The sequence below is a fragment of the Suricata suricatta genome, chromosome 10 (genome assembly GCF_006229205.1).
Source record: "Suricata suricatta isolate VVHF042 chromosome 10, meerkat_22Aug2017_6uvM2_HiC, whole genome shotgun sequence".
Taxonomy (NCBI): domain Eukaryota; kingdom Metazoa; phylum Chordata; class Mammalia; order Carnivora; family Herpestidae; genus Suricata; species Suricata suricatta.
In genome coordinates, this window is record NC_043709.1 from 102055454 (window position 1) to 102070353 (window position 14900).

A 14900-nucleotide genomic window follows, 5' to 3' on the forward strand; every position below is an offset into this window, starting at 1 on the left:
AATGTGGAAACCATCCTTGATTCATCAGTGAATTTTATAGAAACCCCCACCAAAAACCATATCTCAATGTATTTGCTTCTCCCCATTTCCCACGATAGCACCCTAACCCAGCTAGTCCATCATTTCTAAACTCCAACATTAGCCTCATCCCTGGTCTTCTCACTTCCTCCATTGCTCTGCCTCCAATCTGTTTTTCATAAATAGCCAGAATGGCACTGTCTCATAGAAATATAATGTGACCACATATGCAATTTTAAATGTTCTGGTAGCCATATTAAACTAAAAAGAAACAGGGGCACCTGGGTGGCTCAGTTTGTTGAGCATCTGACTCTTGGCTTCGGCTCAGGTTGTGGTCTCACAGTTCGTGGGTTTGAGCCCCACATTGAGCCCAGCATCGGGTTCTGGGAGGATGGCACAGAGCCTGCTTGGGGTTCTCTCTCCTCTCTCTCTCCCTGCCCCTCCCTGGCTTGCTCTTTCTCAAAATAAATAAATAAACTTTAAGTTAAAAAAATAGGTGAAATTAATTGTAATAAGATACTTCCTTAACTAAACCATTCAAATATAGCAATGTGTAATTAATATAAAGTTTAAGGAAATATTTTACATGTTTAACATAATTTTAAATGAAAAAGTTTAAGTATACCAAATAATGCATATTCTACACTTATAGGGTATCTCAATTCCGACATGCCATAATTCAAGTGCACAATACCCGCATGTGGTTAGTGGCTACCTTACTCCAAAGAGCCAGAATGAACTTTTTGAAAGTAAGTTGAGTTAGGTCATCACCTGCTTAGTAACTCCTCAATGGCTTCACAGTGCTCGTGGAACTAAACCTAAGCTCCTCACCATGATCTAGCCTTATCTTTTCAACATCTTCAATATCCGTGGGCCCTTTTTCTTTTTGTTCATTTTGCTTCAGCCACCTTGGCCTCATTTCAGCTCTGGGAACAAGCCAACTTTCTGTCTCCACATATGTCTTCACTGGTTCCCTCTTATCTTCAAATTTCAGCTCAAATATTATCTCCTCAGATAAGCCTTCCTTCCCTGTGTCTAAGAAGGTCCATTTATGTTATCATTTATCACAGTACTCTGCTGGTTACCTTCCATATGCTTTTTTCAGTTTGTGATTATATATTTATTAATCAGTTTGTTGTCTATCTCCCTTATTAGAGTGTAAATTTTATGAAAGAAGGCACGATCTTCAGTGCTGTATATCAATTCTGGCTTTAGTTGGCATTCAATAAATATTTGTTAAATAAATGAATCTAAGGACCCTCCCCCTCACCTTCATTAAGGAAACGAAGAGACCCATTGATTTCAGTAGTGCTATGTATCAAATGATAATAAATGCATGATAAGTAGATACATCATAGCTGGAAGAGATTCCCATTAACCAAAGAAAGGTTTGAATGTAGGCAAAGTTAAATTTGGTTTATTATCTCTTTTTAGGTAGGGGGACCAGAAAATGCCTCACCAAGATGATGACATTTTCGTAAAGCACCGCAGGAGGTGAGGGAGTGACCCATGCTGCTAAGTGAGGTAAGAGAGTTCTGGCATCAAGCGGGCAGCAAGGAGGCCAGTGGCTGGAGTAGAGTGAATGATAGGGAGAAATGTTGGAGATGAGGTTGGGAATCAGTGGATAGATCACATAGAGCCAAAGTAGGCCAAAACTTCGGTTTTTACTCTGAGTGAAGTGCAAAGTCAGTGGGGGGCTACGAGCCAAAGAGTGACATGGTTCTGACTTACATTTTGGGATGATTACTCTCCTATATGTGCTGAAGTGAGTGAATGAATGAAAGAAAATGAGGCAAGAAAGAAAATAGGAGAACTAGTCAGCCTTCACTGACCCTGGAAACCAAGAAACAACACTAGAAATGATCTCTTAAAAAGAAGTGGAACTCCGGATCACCTCCTGACTACATTAAAGACAACAACCCATGTAAGGGCCTGTGTTGCTTGCTGCAGGTCTCTCCTTGGGCTTGTGCCTTTTCAGGAGAAGCAGGGAAGACACTCTGAGTTCATGAGAGAAAAATGGCTGATTGCTGGGGAGCCTGGAGCAGAACCTGAAACAGCCCCTTGTGTCACTAGAAACCTGACCCTTTCCGATGGAGTCAGACAATGCCGGCCAGGACAGTCGTGGCTGGGGAATGTTAGGGAAACGTGCCAAGTTTACAGTCCGCCTCTCTCAGCCTAGACAGCCTCTGAGAGAGGAGAGTATCTTTGAATTTGAAGAAATCAGACAGAGCAGAAGGAAGAACTAATGATTCTCATTAGTATAACAAGCAGAGTATGTCAAAATGTGTCGTTGAATCTATTTTGTTCCAACCGTGAGAATGCAAGACTTTTCCATAAACCGAAAGGAAGCCATAATTGTGGGGTTTAGAATTTAAGGAGCTCCAAAATGGCTTCTCTAGATAAATTTATCTCTGCTAATCATTGTTTACCGCTGTTGTATTGTCTTATTTTTAATTTTTTTTAGACTGGAAGTGAATTTTTTTTTCCTGGTTATAAAAAAATAACACATGTAGTAGATGGTTAAAATTTTAAGCAGTTCAAAGAAGTAAACATGTAAAGTCTCAATAATATGAACATGAAAAGTCCTTTTGAAATTCATCTATATATTTCACCTTATCCCAATAAAAATGCTCTCAGACCTTTTTTTTTTTACAACTAGGCAAGGCAATACAAGAGTAAATGCTGTAAGCCAATATGCAAAAATGGTGATGAAAATTCTGAAAGAGAAAAATAAGAGGGTAAATTAGCTCTAGAAAGTGAAAATATATTATAAAATTATCATGATTAAAAGTTTGGTAGTGGCACAGAAATAGACAGATTGGTGGTATAAGATAGTATCCAGAAACAGACCTAGGTACACATGGAAATTGACTGTAAGATAAAGGAAGAATTTCACGATTTGGGGGCAAATGATTATTAATAAATAGCATTGGGACATTTAGCTTACTATCTAGAAAATAAAATAAAATATGGGGCGCCTGGGTGGCCCAGTTGTTTAAGCCTCTGACTTCAGCTCAGGTCATGATCTTGCAGTTTGTGAGTTCGAGCCCCATGTCAGGTTCTGTGCTTACAGCTCAGAGCCTGGAGCCTGTTTCAGATTCTGTGTGTCCCTCTCTCTCTGCTCCTCCCCTGCTTGTCTCAAAAATAAATTTAAAAAATTTAAAAATAATATGAAATAAAATAAAACAAGATCCTTATGTCATTCCTTATATCAAAACAAATTCCAGATAGATCAAATATTAGATGTTAAAAATGAAACCATAAGAGTACTGGAAGAAAACATGGGTGAATTTTTAAAAATAATTCTGGGTGATGTTATGGGCTTAATTACATTCCCTCAAAATTCATATGTTGAAGTCCTAACTCCCCAATGTCTTCAGGATGTGACTATTTTTGTAGGTAGGTCTTTAAAAAGATAACTAAGTTAAAATAAGGTCATCGCTGCGGGCCCTAATCCAACTTCACTGGTGTTGGTAAAAGAAAAGAAGGTTAGAACACAGACAAGACCGAGTGAAGACTTAGGGACAGGGCAGCCGTCTTCAAGCCAAGGAGAGAGGCCTCAGAAGAAACCAACCCTGCAATACCTCAATCTCAGACTTCTGGCCTCCAGAACTGAGAGGAAATAAATTTCTGTTGTCTTAGCCCCCAGTCTGTAGTGCTTTGTTATAACAGCCCTGGCAAATTAATTCAGGTGACTAAAATCTTTTTCATCAAGATATGAAATTCAGAAGCCATAAAAGAAATGATTGGTACATTTAACTGCATAAGCCCTTAAAATTTCTGCACAGAAATAAAAGCAATTACAATAATTTAAAAGTCTTCCCCACCCCCCAATTAAAAAGACAGCAAGCTGGGAAAAATATGACACTCAGAAGGGCTAATCTCCTTAATTAAGAAAAAAAGAGCCCAACATTGCCAGATCTTTCTTCTTTCCTTTCTTTCTTCCTTTCTTTCTTTCTTTCTTTCTTTTCTTGTATGTTTATTTATTTTTGAGAAAGAGAGAGAGAGAGAGAGAATTCATGAGCAGGGCAGGGGCAGAGAGAGAGGGAAAGAGAGAATCCCAAGCAGGCTCACTGTCAGCAGGGAGCCCAATGCAGGGCTCAAACCCACAAAGCGTGGGTTCAATACTTGGGCTGAAATCAAGAGTTGGACACTCAACTGACGGAGCCACCCAGGAACCCCTCTCTTTTATTAAAATCTGGAAATCCTAAATTTTATGTGTTATCTCCTGGTGGTTTCACATTGAATCCTAATTTAAATTTTAAGCGCTGTAGAGGCCAACACTGTATGAGGCTCCTAGTTTAGGACCTCTAGCCTAGATTACCACCACAGGGGGCTTTCCCTTCAGCGGATGGGTACAGAGTGGCTGTGACTTATTTAAGATCTCACTCCCATTGAAAGATACAAAATGAGGATTTCTTAGCCATCCAGAATTAATCTCTCTTTCTCCCTTTCTCTCATTCTTTCTCTTTCTCTTCCTCTTTCTTTCTCTCTCTTTCACACACAAACATGTGCTCACCCAACTCTTAACTCTTAACTCTTTTTTTTAGTTTTTTTTAAATGATTTCTTTTTGACAGAGAGAGAGAGAGAGACAGAGAGAGAGAGAGAGACAGAGTGTGAGAAGGGGAGAGGCAGAGAGAGTGAGGGAGACACAGAATCTGACACAGGCTCTGAGCTGTTAGCACAGGCCCTGACGCGGGGCTCAAACTCATGAACGAGAGATCATGACCTGAGCCAAAGTCTGATACTTAACCAACTGAGCCACTTAGGTACTCCTTAACTCTTCACTGTTAAATAGTTTGTAGTTACATTATGAAGAAAACTGTTACCCCATATGTGACATAATATTTGCTGACCCTTCTCTGCTCAGATGGGAAATAGCTTTATGTTTTGGGTTCAGAACTATGTCAGTCACTTCCTTTCCTCCTCACCTTATATGGTAATATAAGGCTCAGAGGCCTCTACGTGCATGAGAAACAGGAGGCTTCACAGAGCTGTCAGTTGATTGATGGATACACTGAGAATCTAAAGTAGCTTTTTAAAAAAATCTCTCTCAGTGTTTTAAGCCAAATCACATTCCCAGGAAGACATCTCTAGAAGGGAAAGTGGAACTGGGAGATGTTATGATCTCCTCCTCCTATAACTAAGCATGAGGTGAGAGTTGGGGAAGTATGCCTGTTTGCGGAGGGCCGGGGAGGGAGACGTGTGGGTAAAATGGATAATTTGAAAATTTAACTATGGTTAATTTGGGTAGGGAGATTTTGATTCTTTCTATTTATTTTTTTGTATTTCATACAGTGAACTTGTACTGCTTTTACAAACAAGAGGAAGAACTATAAATGTCATAAAAATCAGGCTGTATGTTAATCTCATCTTCCCAACTAGACTGTATAAACACTCTGAGAGAGGGACGCATTTTTTTTAATCCTTTCCCATACCTATATTTTAGGGCATTTAAACTGTGGCTGACAATCATTGATTTGGAGTCTTTTCCAGAACTAGTCCTGACTAAAGTCATCAAGGCAGAGTAAGTCTTGCCTGGGTCAGACCTCCTAGGCACATCATCATGCCTACTGGGCACCAAGTCTCATAATGCTTATTCCAGGATTTTGTACCAGGAGTCTGTTATTTGCTATTACTTTAAACTTCGGATAATACTTACTGGTTTACAAGATCTGTGTGTCTATATCTATATCTATTATCTATCTATCTATCTTATCTATCTATCTATCTATCTATCTATCTATCTATCTATCTATCTTCTAGCATTATTGTGAGGTTTAATGAGATAACGTGAGGTACCCAATACAGTGCTTAGTACATGGTAGAAACGCCAGGCACATAAGCACTACCCCCCACCCTACTGTCATTTCTCACTTTAGAGCAAAGCTGAAAGAAGGCACAAAGCCAAAGGAGAGATGAATGGATGACAGCTGGCAATAAGAGATGTTAGTCAAATTCCACAGGATTAAATGCCTGTGAATCAGAGGTGTCAAGGTCCACTCCCAAGATTCCAAAGAGCAACTTTTAGTCTTGCAAGAAAAGTTGGTCAAGAGAGGGATAAGTGAGAGGCCTGCTGGAAGAAAGAGGAAGTAATTATTCCTAGCAGAGGGTGAAATGTCTTGGGATTCCTTCACTGTAATGAGTGACTATTTTGTTGGCCAGAATTGGATTAGTCTAGGGGTATTTAGAGATCTATGTATCTCATTGGGTCATCTGCATTTTACTGAGGAATAGGAAGATTAATTGCAGGCACCTGCCAGACTGGTCATCCTACTTAATGTAACCAAGCCTGGAAAGCTCCTCTCACATTCCAGAAACTGCTAAGTCTCCTGCTTTGATGAGGTTTGCCCATCTGTCTGGAAAAAAGTTCAGGCCACATTTTCCCATGCAATAGGAAAAGCCTATCTCAGCAAAGCAAGAAGTTTGTCCTAAACATCTGGAAGATTACTTAAGATATATTTCAACAACCTATGTCTTCAGTAAGACTCCTCAGAAACAGATTGAAAGAGGAGAAATTACAGTTGATACCAAAGAGATTCAAGGGGTGACAAGAGACTACTATGAAAAATTACATGCCAGTAAACTGGACAACCTAGATGAAATGGACAAATCCTAAAAATATACAATATTTCAAGACTGAATCATGAAGATGTAAAAAATCTGGATAGATAAATTACTATATTACTGAGTATATTGACTCAGTAATAAAAAACCTTCCAACAAACAAAAGTACAAGACCAGAAGTCTTCCTTGGTGAACTCTAAAAAGCATTCAAAGAAGATTTAATACCTAGCCATTTCTCAACCTCTTCCAAAAAAACTGAAGAGAGGGAATGCTCCCAAACTCATTTTATGAGGGCAGCATTACCTTGATATCAAAACCAGACAAGGACACCATGAAAGAAAGACAGAGAAGGAACAAAAGAATGAAAGAAAGAAAGAAAGAGGGGGAGGAAGGATGAAAACGAAGAAAGAAACAAAAGAGAATTAGAGGCCAATAGCCCTGATCAACATAAATGAAAAGCCTTCAACAAAATATTAGCAAATTGAATTCAACAATAAATTAAAACATTCATACATCATGATCAAATTGGACTTATTCCAGGAATGTAAAGATGACTCAACATCCACAAATCAATCAACATGGTATACCATATTAATAAAATGAAGGATAAAAATCACATGCTCATCTCAATTAATGCAGAAAAATATATGACAATATTCAACATAAATTATGATAAAAACTCTTAACAAAGTGGATATAGATGGAATTTATCTCAACAAATAAAGACCATGTGTAACAAGTCCACAGCTAATGTCATACTCAACAGCAAAATGTTAAGAGCATTTTCCTTAAGACTAGGAACAAGGCAAGGATGCCTTCTCTTGCCATTTTCATTCGAAATAGTGTTGGAAGTCCAAGCCAGAGAAATTAGGCAGGAAAAATAAATAAAAGTCTCCAAAGTGAAAAGGAAGAAGTAAAACAATCACTACTTGCAGATGACATGATTTTATATGTAGGAAACCTCAAAGACTCCACTAGAAAATTGATAGAATTAATAAATTCTGTAAAGCTGCACAGTAAAAAAAAAATCAATGTGTAAAAATCAGTTGCATTTTAATACACTAACAATAAGCTAACAGAAAAAGAAAATAAGAAACCATTCCTTTTATAATTGCATCAAAAAGAATAAAATACCTAGAAATAAATTTAACCAAGGAGGTGAAAGTCCTATACAATGCAAACTATAGATACTGATGAAAGAAACTGAAGAAGATACAAATGGAAAGGGTATCCTATGCTCATGGATTAGAAGAATTAATTTTGTAAAAATGTCCATGTTACCCAAAGTAGTCTACAATTCAATGCAATCCCTATCAAAATTCCAATAGCATTATTCACAGAAATAGAACAAACAATTCTAAAATTTGTATGGAGCTACAAAAGAATCCCAAATAGCTAAAGCAATCTTTTTTAAAAAATATTTTTAATGTTTATTTATTTTTGAGGAGGGGAAGGGCAGAGAGAGGGGGAGAGAAGATCTGAAGTGGGCTCTGCACCAACAGCAGAGAGCCTGATGTGGGGCTCAGACCGACGAACTGCAAGATCATGGCCTAAGCCAAAGTCCGACACTCAGCCAACAGAGCCCGTCAGGCTCCCCATAGCCAAAGGAATCTTGAGAAAAAAGAACAAAGGCATCAGCATCCCTGATTTCAAACTGTATTATAAAGCTATATTAATCAAAACAGTATAGTATTGGGACAAAAACAGACACATAGGTAAATGGGACAGAATAGAGAGCTCAGAAATAAACCCAGGCATATATGGTAAATTAATTTATAACACAGGAGGCAAGAATATGCAATGGGGAAAAGACAGCCTCTTCAATAAATGGTATTGGGAAAACAGGACAGCAACATGCAAAAGAAGAAACCTGGACCACTGTCTTACACCAAACACAAAAATTAACTCAAAATTTTAAAAACTTGAATGTAAGATCATAAACCATAAAACTCCTACAAGAAAACATAGGTAGTAAGCTCTGACTTTTTGCATCTGACTCCAAAAGCAATGGCAACACAGGCAAAAATTAAAAAATGGGATCGCATCAAACTAAAAAGATTCTGCACAGCAAAGGAAATCATCAACAAATTGAAAAGGCAACCTACAGAATGGGAGTATATATTTGGAAATCCTATATCCATTAAGGAGTTAATATCCAAAATGTGCAAAGAACTGATACATTCAGTAACAAAGTAACAAACAATTTAATTTAAAACATGAGTGGAGTATCTGAATAAACATTTTCCCAAAGAAGACATACAGAAGGCCAATAGGCACATGAAAAGATGCTCAATATTACTAATTATCAGGGAAATGCAAATCAAAACCACAGTGAGATATCACCTCGCACCATCGGAATGGCTATCGTCAAAAGACAAGAAATAACAAGTGTTGGCAATGATGTGGAGAAAAGGGAACCTTTGTGCACTATTGGTGAGAATGTAAATTGCTGTAGCCACTATCTAAAACAATATGGAGCTTCCTCAAAAAATAAAAAATAGAACTACCATATAATTCAGCAATTACACTTCTAGGTATTTATTCAGAGAAAATGAAAACATTAATTTGAAATGATAAATGAACCACCATGTTCACTGTAGTATTATTTACCATGGCCAAGATGTGGAAACAACCTAAATGTTCATTGGTAGATGAATGGATAAAGAAGATGTGATTAATATATGTATATAGGTGTGTGTGTGTGTGTGTGTGTGTGTGATATCACATCTCTTTTATATATGCCACAGCTTATATATACATACATACATACATATACATTAAAAATAAATTAATTAAAATTTAATAAAAATTTAAAATTTAGTTTCTCAGTATTACTAGTCACATTTCAAGAGCTCAATAGCCACACGTGTAGCTAATGGTTACCATTTTGAGCAGCATAGATATAGAACATTTCATCATTGCAGAAAGTTCAGTGAGACCCCACTTTTGCCAAACAAAAGATAGAACAAAAGTTTTGTGTATTTTATTATAAAAAATTATGTTTGGCCATATATTTGCCCAGTTGGCCCTTTCAAACATAGCCTGGAACCCATGGTCTTCATGTTCCAGCTATTATTATTATTACTGAATATGTAGGTTATTTAATTAAAGGTAGAAGGATCTTTGTTTCAGATAAATGAGTCTGTACAAGAGAAGCAGCCCTTGCATATCCACATTTGTGGATGCAATTGTTCTACTTTTCTCCTGGGACTACCAGGAAATAAGTTAGCTATCAGATCAGAGCAAACCAAAATTTAAAAGGTTCTAGATGAAAAATGAATGTGTTGTTACCTGACTTATTAATATCATTGTTTATAAATTTTTCTAACTTAATAACCAGAGAAAAACATCAGCCAGAACATTGGTTTATAACCCAAATCTGTGATGAACTTGGTGAACACCGCAGATGTAGTCCCTTTCTTAATTAGCCTTTTGGGAGAAATCATGTTTTGAACTGCTGCCTGAAGCCCTAGGAGCCTGATACAAAGCAGGCTAAGATTCAGCCCTAGAGGACATCTGTACCAAACGCTGATTATTACATACGATTTGGTAGATCTTGAACAGAAACTGGCTAACATGTCAGATGTAACCAGCTAACAAAGTGAAAAGACTGACAACATCAAAGACAGAAACCAATGAGGATATGACACAAACAGATTCAAAAAGTTGTACATCAAAAAAATTTTAAAAACAAAATTAAAGGAGCACTTGGGTGGATCAGTTGGTTAAATGTCCGACTTCAGCTCAGGTCATGATCTCACGGTTCATGAGTTTGAGCCCCATATAGGGCTCAGCTGTGCTGCAGCTCAGAGCTTAGAGCCTGCTTCAGATACTGTGTCTCCCTCTCTCTTTGCCCCTTTCCTGCTCATTCTCTCTCTTTCTCTCTCTTTCTCAAAATTAAATAAACATTAAAAAACAAAAATAAAGACAGATGACTTAAATTTTAATAAATTTTAATAAAAGTCAATAAAAATGCCTCAGTAGAGAAATGACCAAAGTCACAAAACAAAAACAACCCATAAGACTAATTAATAATAGACATTTAGTATCTAGAATAGTACCTGTCCCATGGTATTCAGTAACTATTCACTGCATGAATGAATGTCTGTTAAAAAATGTTTGACTTCAAGACTAAGCAAATAACTGAAAATTAAAATAGCAGTGAAATATCATCTTTGTCTGTCATCTTTGTAACAATGAAAAAGAATAATATCCAGTGAATGGGAGGGTAGAGTAGTATAAATTTTTGGTGGGAAAGTTGACAATATGAAAAAAGCTTTGTCTAAACCTTTGACACAGCAATTTCTAGGAAGTTGTTCTAAGAAAATTCTTTGAGGGGTATCAGGATGGTTCAGTTGGTTAAGCTTCTAACTCTTGGTTTTGGCTCAGGTTGTGATCTCATGGTTTATGAGGTCAAACCCCACGTTGGGCTCCTTGCTGACAGTGTGGACCCTGGTTGGGATTCGCTCTCTCTCTTTCTCTCTCTCTCTCTTTCTCTCTCTCTCTCATTTCTCTCTGCCCCTCCCCCATCTCATGTGGGTGCGCACGCACTCTCCTGCAAATAAACTTAAAAAAAAACAGAATTAAAAAAAAGAAATTCTTTTAAATGCCCAAACCTATGTATACATGGTAAGGTAGATGATATGTATTTTTTTTTGTTTATTGGATCATTCTTTATAATGTACCCTCCAGGGCTTAGTATTTGGTACATAGACACAGAATGCAAACAAGTCAGGCCACTCCCTCCACAGAATTATCCAAGCGGGAGGTGGGAGAGGAGTTTTCTCTTTGTCTTTGGCATGCTGACTGTTAGGTTTAGCTCTGTAGGGGACAGTGATCATGTCCTCTACTAGAATGTGGTCAACATACAGAAGCAGAAATGACATGGAAAGATGGAGAGAGACCGAAAGAGAAAGGATTCTGGTGTAATTTGAGTCGATAGGTCCAGTTAACCCTAAAGTTAATCTATGTTCTTCATTTCTGTCGTTGTATTGCGTGTCAATTAATGCTACATTTTCGTTAAATTAGCATGAGTGTGGACTTCCACTTCCTATGAAGATGGAATACAGGGACCAAAATCCCACCCAAAACAACTAAAAACTTAGACAAGATATTTTTTTTAATAATTACTTTCAAGACTTTGAACATCCGACCATGAAGAACAATGATCCCTGAGAGACGGGAGACAAATGCGGTAAGCCCTATGATGGCCCAGCTTACTGCCTTGAGAGAATTTCTAGATGGTAGCATGGAAAGATGGAATCTAGGTAGAGCCTGGCAGATTCCCTGGGGTGAGGAGATGGAGCGGAGAGTCCAGGGAGATAAAGACAGCTAGAGTTTGCAAGGTAGAATGCTAGCTAGGAGACAGCTACGTACCCAGAGAAAAAGGACTAACAACAACAAAAATCTAGAGATCTTCAGAGGGTCCCTTTCAGGTATGCAGCAGAATACTCCCCAACACATGAAAGTGAGGAAACTGTTTAAGAACCACTTGAAAGTTTTGTGGAAACAGTAACTAGAACTCACTGGGGCCAGAATAGTGCCTGTTCCCACCAGCCAGACTGGCAATCTCATAATTCACAGGCATTACGTAAAGTACTCGGAAGGATCTTACCTCAGGTGTAGAGCCAAATTGGCCCTAGACTAAATGTTGCTCTGGGCCTGCCTAACAGACTTTTAAAAGCAAGACTTGAAAAGATCAAACTGTCTCTAAATAACTGTGCTCCAGAACAAACTTAAGAATATAGGGGCGCCTAGGTGGCTCAGTTAGTTAAGTGTCAGACTTCGGCTCAGGTCATGATATTGGGGTTCATAAGTTTGAGCCCGGCATTTGGCTCTCTGCTTACAGCTCAGATTCTGTGTCTCCCCCTCTCTGCCCCTCCCTCACTTACATTCTGTCTCTCTCTCTCTCAAAAATAAATAAAACATTAAAAAAAGAATATTTATGGAACTACAAAAATATCCAGCACTCAACAAGGTAAATTCACAAAGAATGGCATTAATAAAAAATGATTGTGCCTACAAAGAAGCAGGAAAATATGAACTATATTGAGGAAAGTAATTAATCAACCTGACCCAAAAGTGATGCAAATATTAGAATTAGCAGGCAAGAACATTAAAATAGTTACTATTACTCTACTCCATAGGCTCAAAAGTCTAGAGGAAAGATATATCAAGTAGAGACATGAAAGAAATATTTCTTAAGTTTATTTATTTATTTTGAGAGAGAGAGAGAGAGAGAGAGAGAGAGAGAGAGTGGGGTAGGGGCACAGAGAGAAATGAGAGAGAGAATCCCAAGCAGGCTCCATACTCTCAGGACGGAGCCCAACCAGGGGCTCAAACTGATGAACCATAAGATCATGACCTGAACCAAAATCAAGAGTTGAACACTTAACCAACTGAGCCATCTGGGCAGCCCATGAAAGATATTTTTAAGAACTAAAATTGAACTTTTAGAAATGACAGCTATAATGTGTGAGATGGCTACAATACTGAATGGAATTAATGGTAGGTTATCCACAATGTTTCCAAAGTTCATCCATGTTGTAGCATGTATTAGTGCTCCATCCTTGTTTATGCCTGAATAATATTCCATTGTATGGACAGACTACATTTCATTATGTCCTTCATTAGTTGATAGACATTGAGATTATTTGTACTTGTCAGCTCTTATGATTAATAGTGCTGTGAATATTCATGTGTAAGTTTTTATGTGGCCATACATTTTATTTCTCTTTGCTATGTACCTTGAAGTAGAATTTTTATAAACTTCTTTATCCTTCTGATCCCCATTTATCATATATATAAATAGTCTAATTGCACCTGGAATTGTGGGAATTGCATCATAGCCCTGCATGTAACTTTTTGGAGAAGTGACAGTTTTCCAAAGCAGTTACACTACTTTACATTTCTACCAACAGTGAAGTCCAGTATACCTTTTTTTGGTTGTTGTTGCCTGTGCTTTTGCTGTCATACGTAAGAAACTATTGCCTAACTGTCACACAAAGACTCACTCCTATGTTTCCTTTTAAGTGTTTTCTAAGTTTAATTCTTCCATTTGTGTCTATGGTCCATTTTGAGTTAATTTTTGTGTGTGGTGTGAAATATTCACAATTTCATTTTCTTTGCCTGTGGCTACCCAATTCGGGCACTTTCCCATTGAGTGGTCTTGGCATTCGTGTTGAAAATCAACTAATCATAAATGTGAGGGATTATTTCTTGGACTTTCAATTCTATCCCATTGATCTCTATTTTTATCTGTATGCCAGTTCCCCCCTATGTGGATTACTGTAGCTGTTGTATGTTTTTGAAGTCACGAAGTGTGAGTGCTTTAACTTGCTCTTCAAGATTGTTGGCTATTCCCTTAAGATTCCATAAAAATTTTAAGGGCAGCTTTCAATTTTTGCAAAGAAGCCAGCTGAGATGTTGGTAAAGATGATGGTGAACCTGTAGTTTAATTGGACAGTCTTGCATCTTAACAATATTGTCTTCTAATCAGTGAACATGGGATGTCTTTCTATTTATTTAGGTCTTCCTTGATTTATTTTCACAGTGTTTTATAATTTTTAGTGTATAGGTTTTACACTTCTTTTGCTAAATTTATTCCTAATTATCTTATTCTTTTTGATGCTGTTGTAAATGGAATTATTTCCTGAATTTCATTTTTTGTTTCTTCATTGTTACTGTACAGAAATACAATAGATTTTTCTATATTGATTTTTTATTTTTTAAAAATCATTTTATTTATTTTTTTTTAATGTCTCTTTATTTCAGGGAGAGAGAGAGTATGATCAAGGGAGGAGCACAGAGAGAGGAGGACAGAGGATCCAAAGCAGGCTCTGCGCTGACAGCAGTGAGCCCAATGTGGAAGACAGAGGCAAACAATAAAACAGACTTTTGACTATGGAGAACAAACTGAGGGTTGCTGGAGGGGAAGTGAGCAAGGGGATGGGTTAAATGGGTGGTGTGTATTAAGGGGGGCACTTGTTATGAGGAGCACTGGGGGATGTACGTAAGTGAGAAATCAGTAAATTCTACTCCTCAAACTAACATTACACTATATGTTAACTGCTGGAGTTTAAATAAAAACTTGAAATAAAAAATAAAGTCATTTAAAATTTTTAATAGTACCATTTAGTGAGGAGATGCAGTTTATTTACACCGGCAGCCATAGGCAGGGGAATACATGGTTAGTTAGCAATCTGAATAGAATGGACTAATTATGCAGAAATAATAATCTCCAAAACAAAGGACGGTGGTGAGCTTCGTTACACTTCCCCAGTGATACCAGAATGTGATAATGCCAGGCAATGGC

General features: G+C 37.6%; 1 long non-coding RNA gene across 2 annotated transcripts in view; it reads left to right on the plus strand.

Moving 5' to 3' along the window:
* The window catches only part of LOC115304414, a 31493-nt gene extending 16903 nt beyond the window's left edge, over nucleotides 1-14590 (plus strand). Inside the window, exons 2-3 of one of the 2 annotated variants that reach the window (XR_003914419.1) lie at nucleotides 1453-1542; nucleotides 14360-14590. This is a non-coding gene — a long non-coding RNA (uncharacterized LOC115304414). Of the gene's footprint in view, nucleotides 1-1452; nucleotides 1543-11614; nucleotides 11768-14359 lie in introns of those variants that run through there. The other variant, XR_003914420.1, reaches the window with a different exon arrangement.
* The last annotated feature ends 310 nt before the right edge of the window (nucleotides 14591-14900 follow it).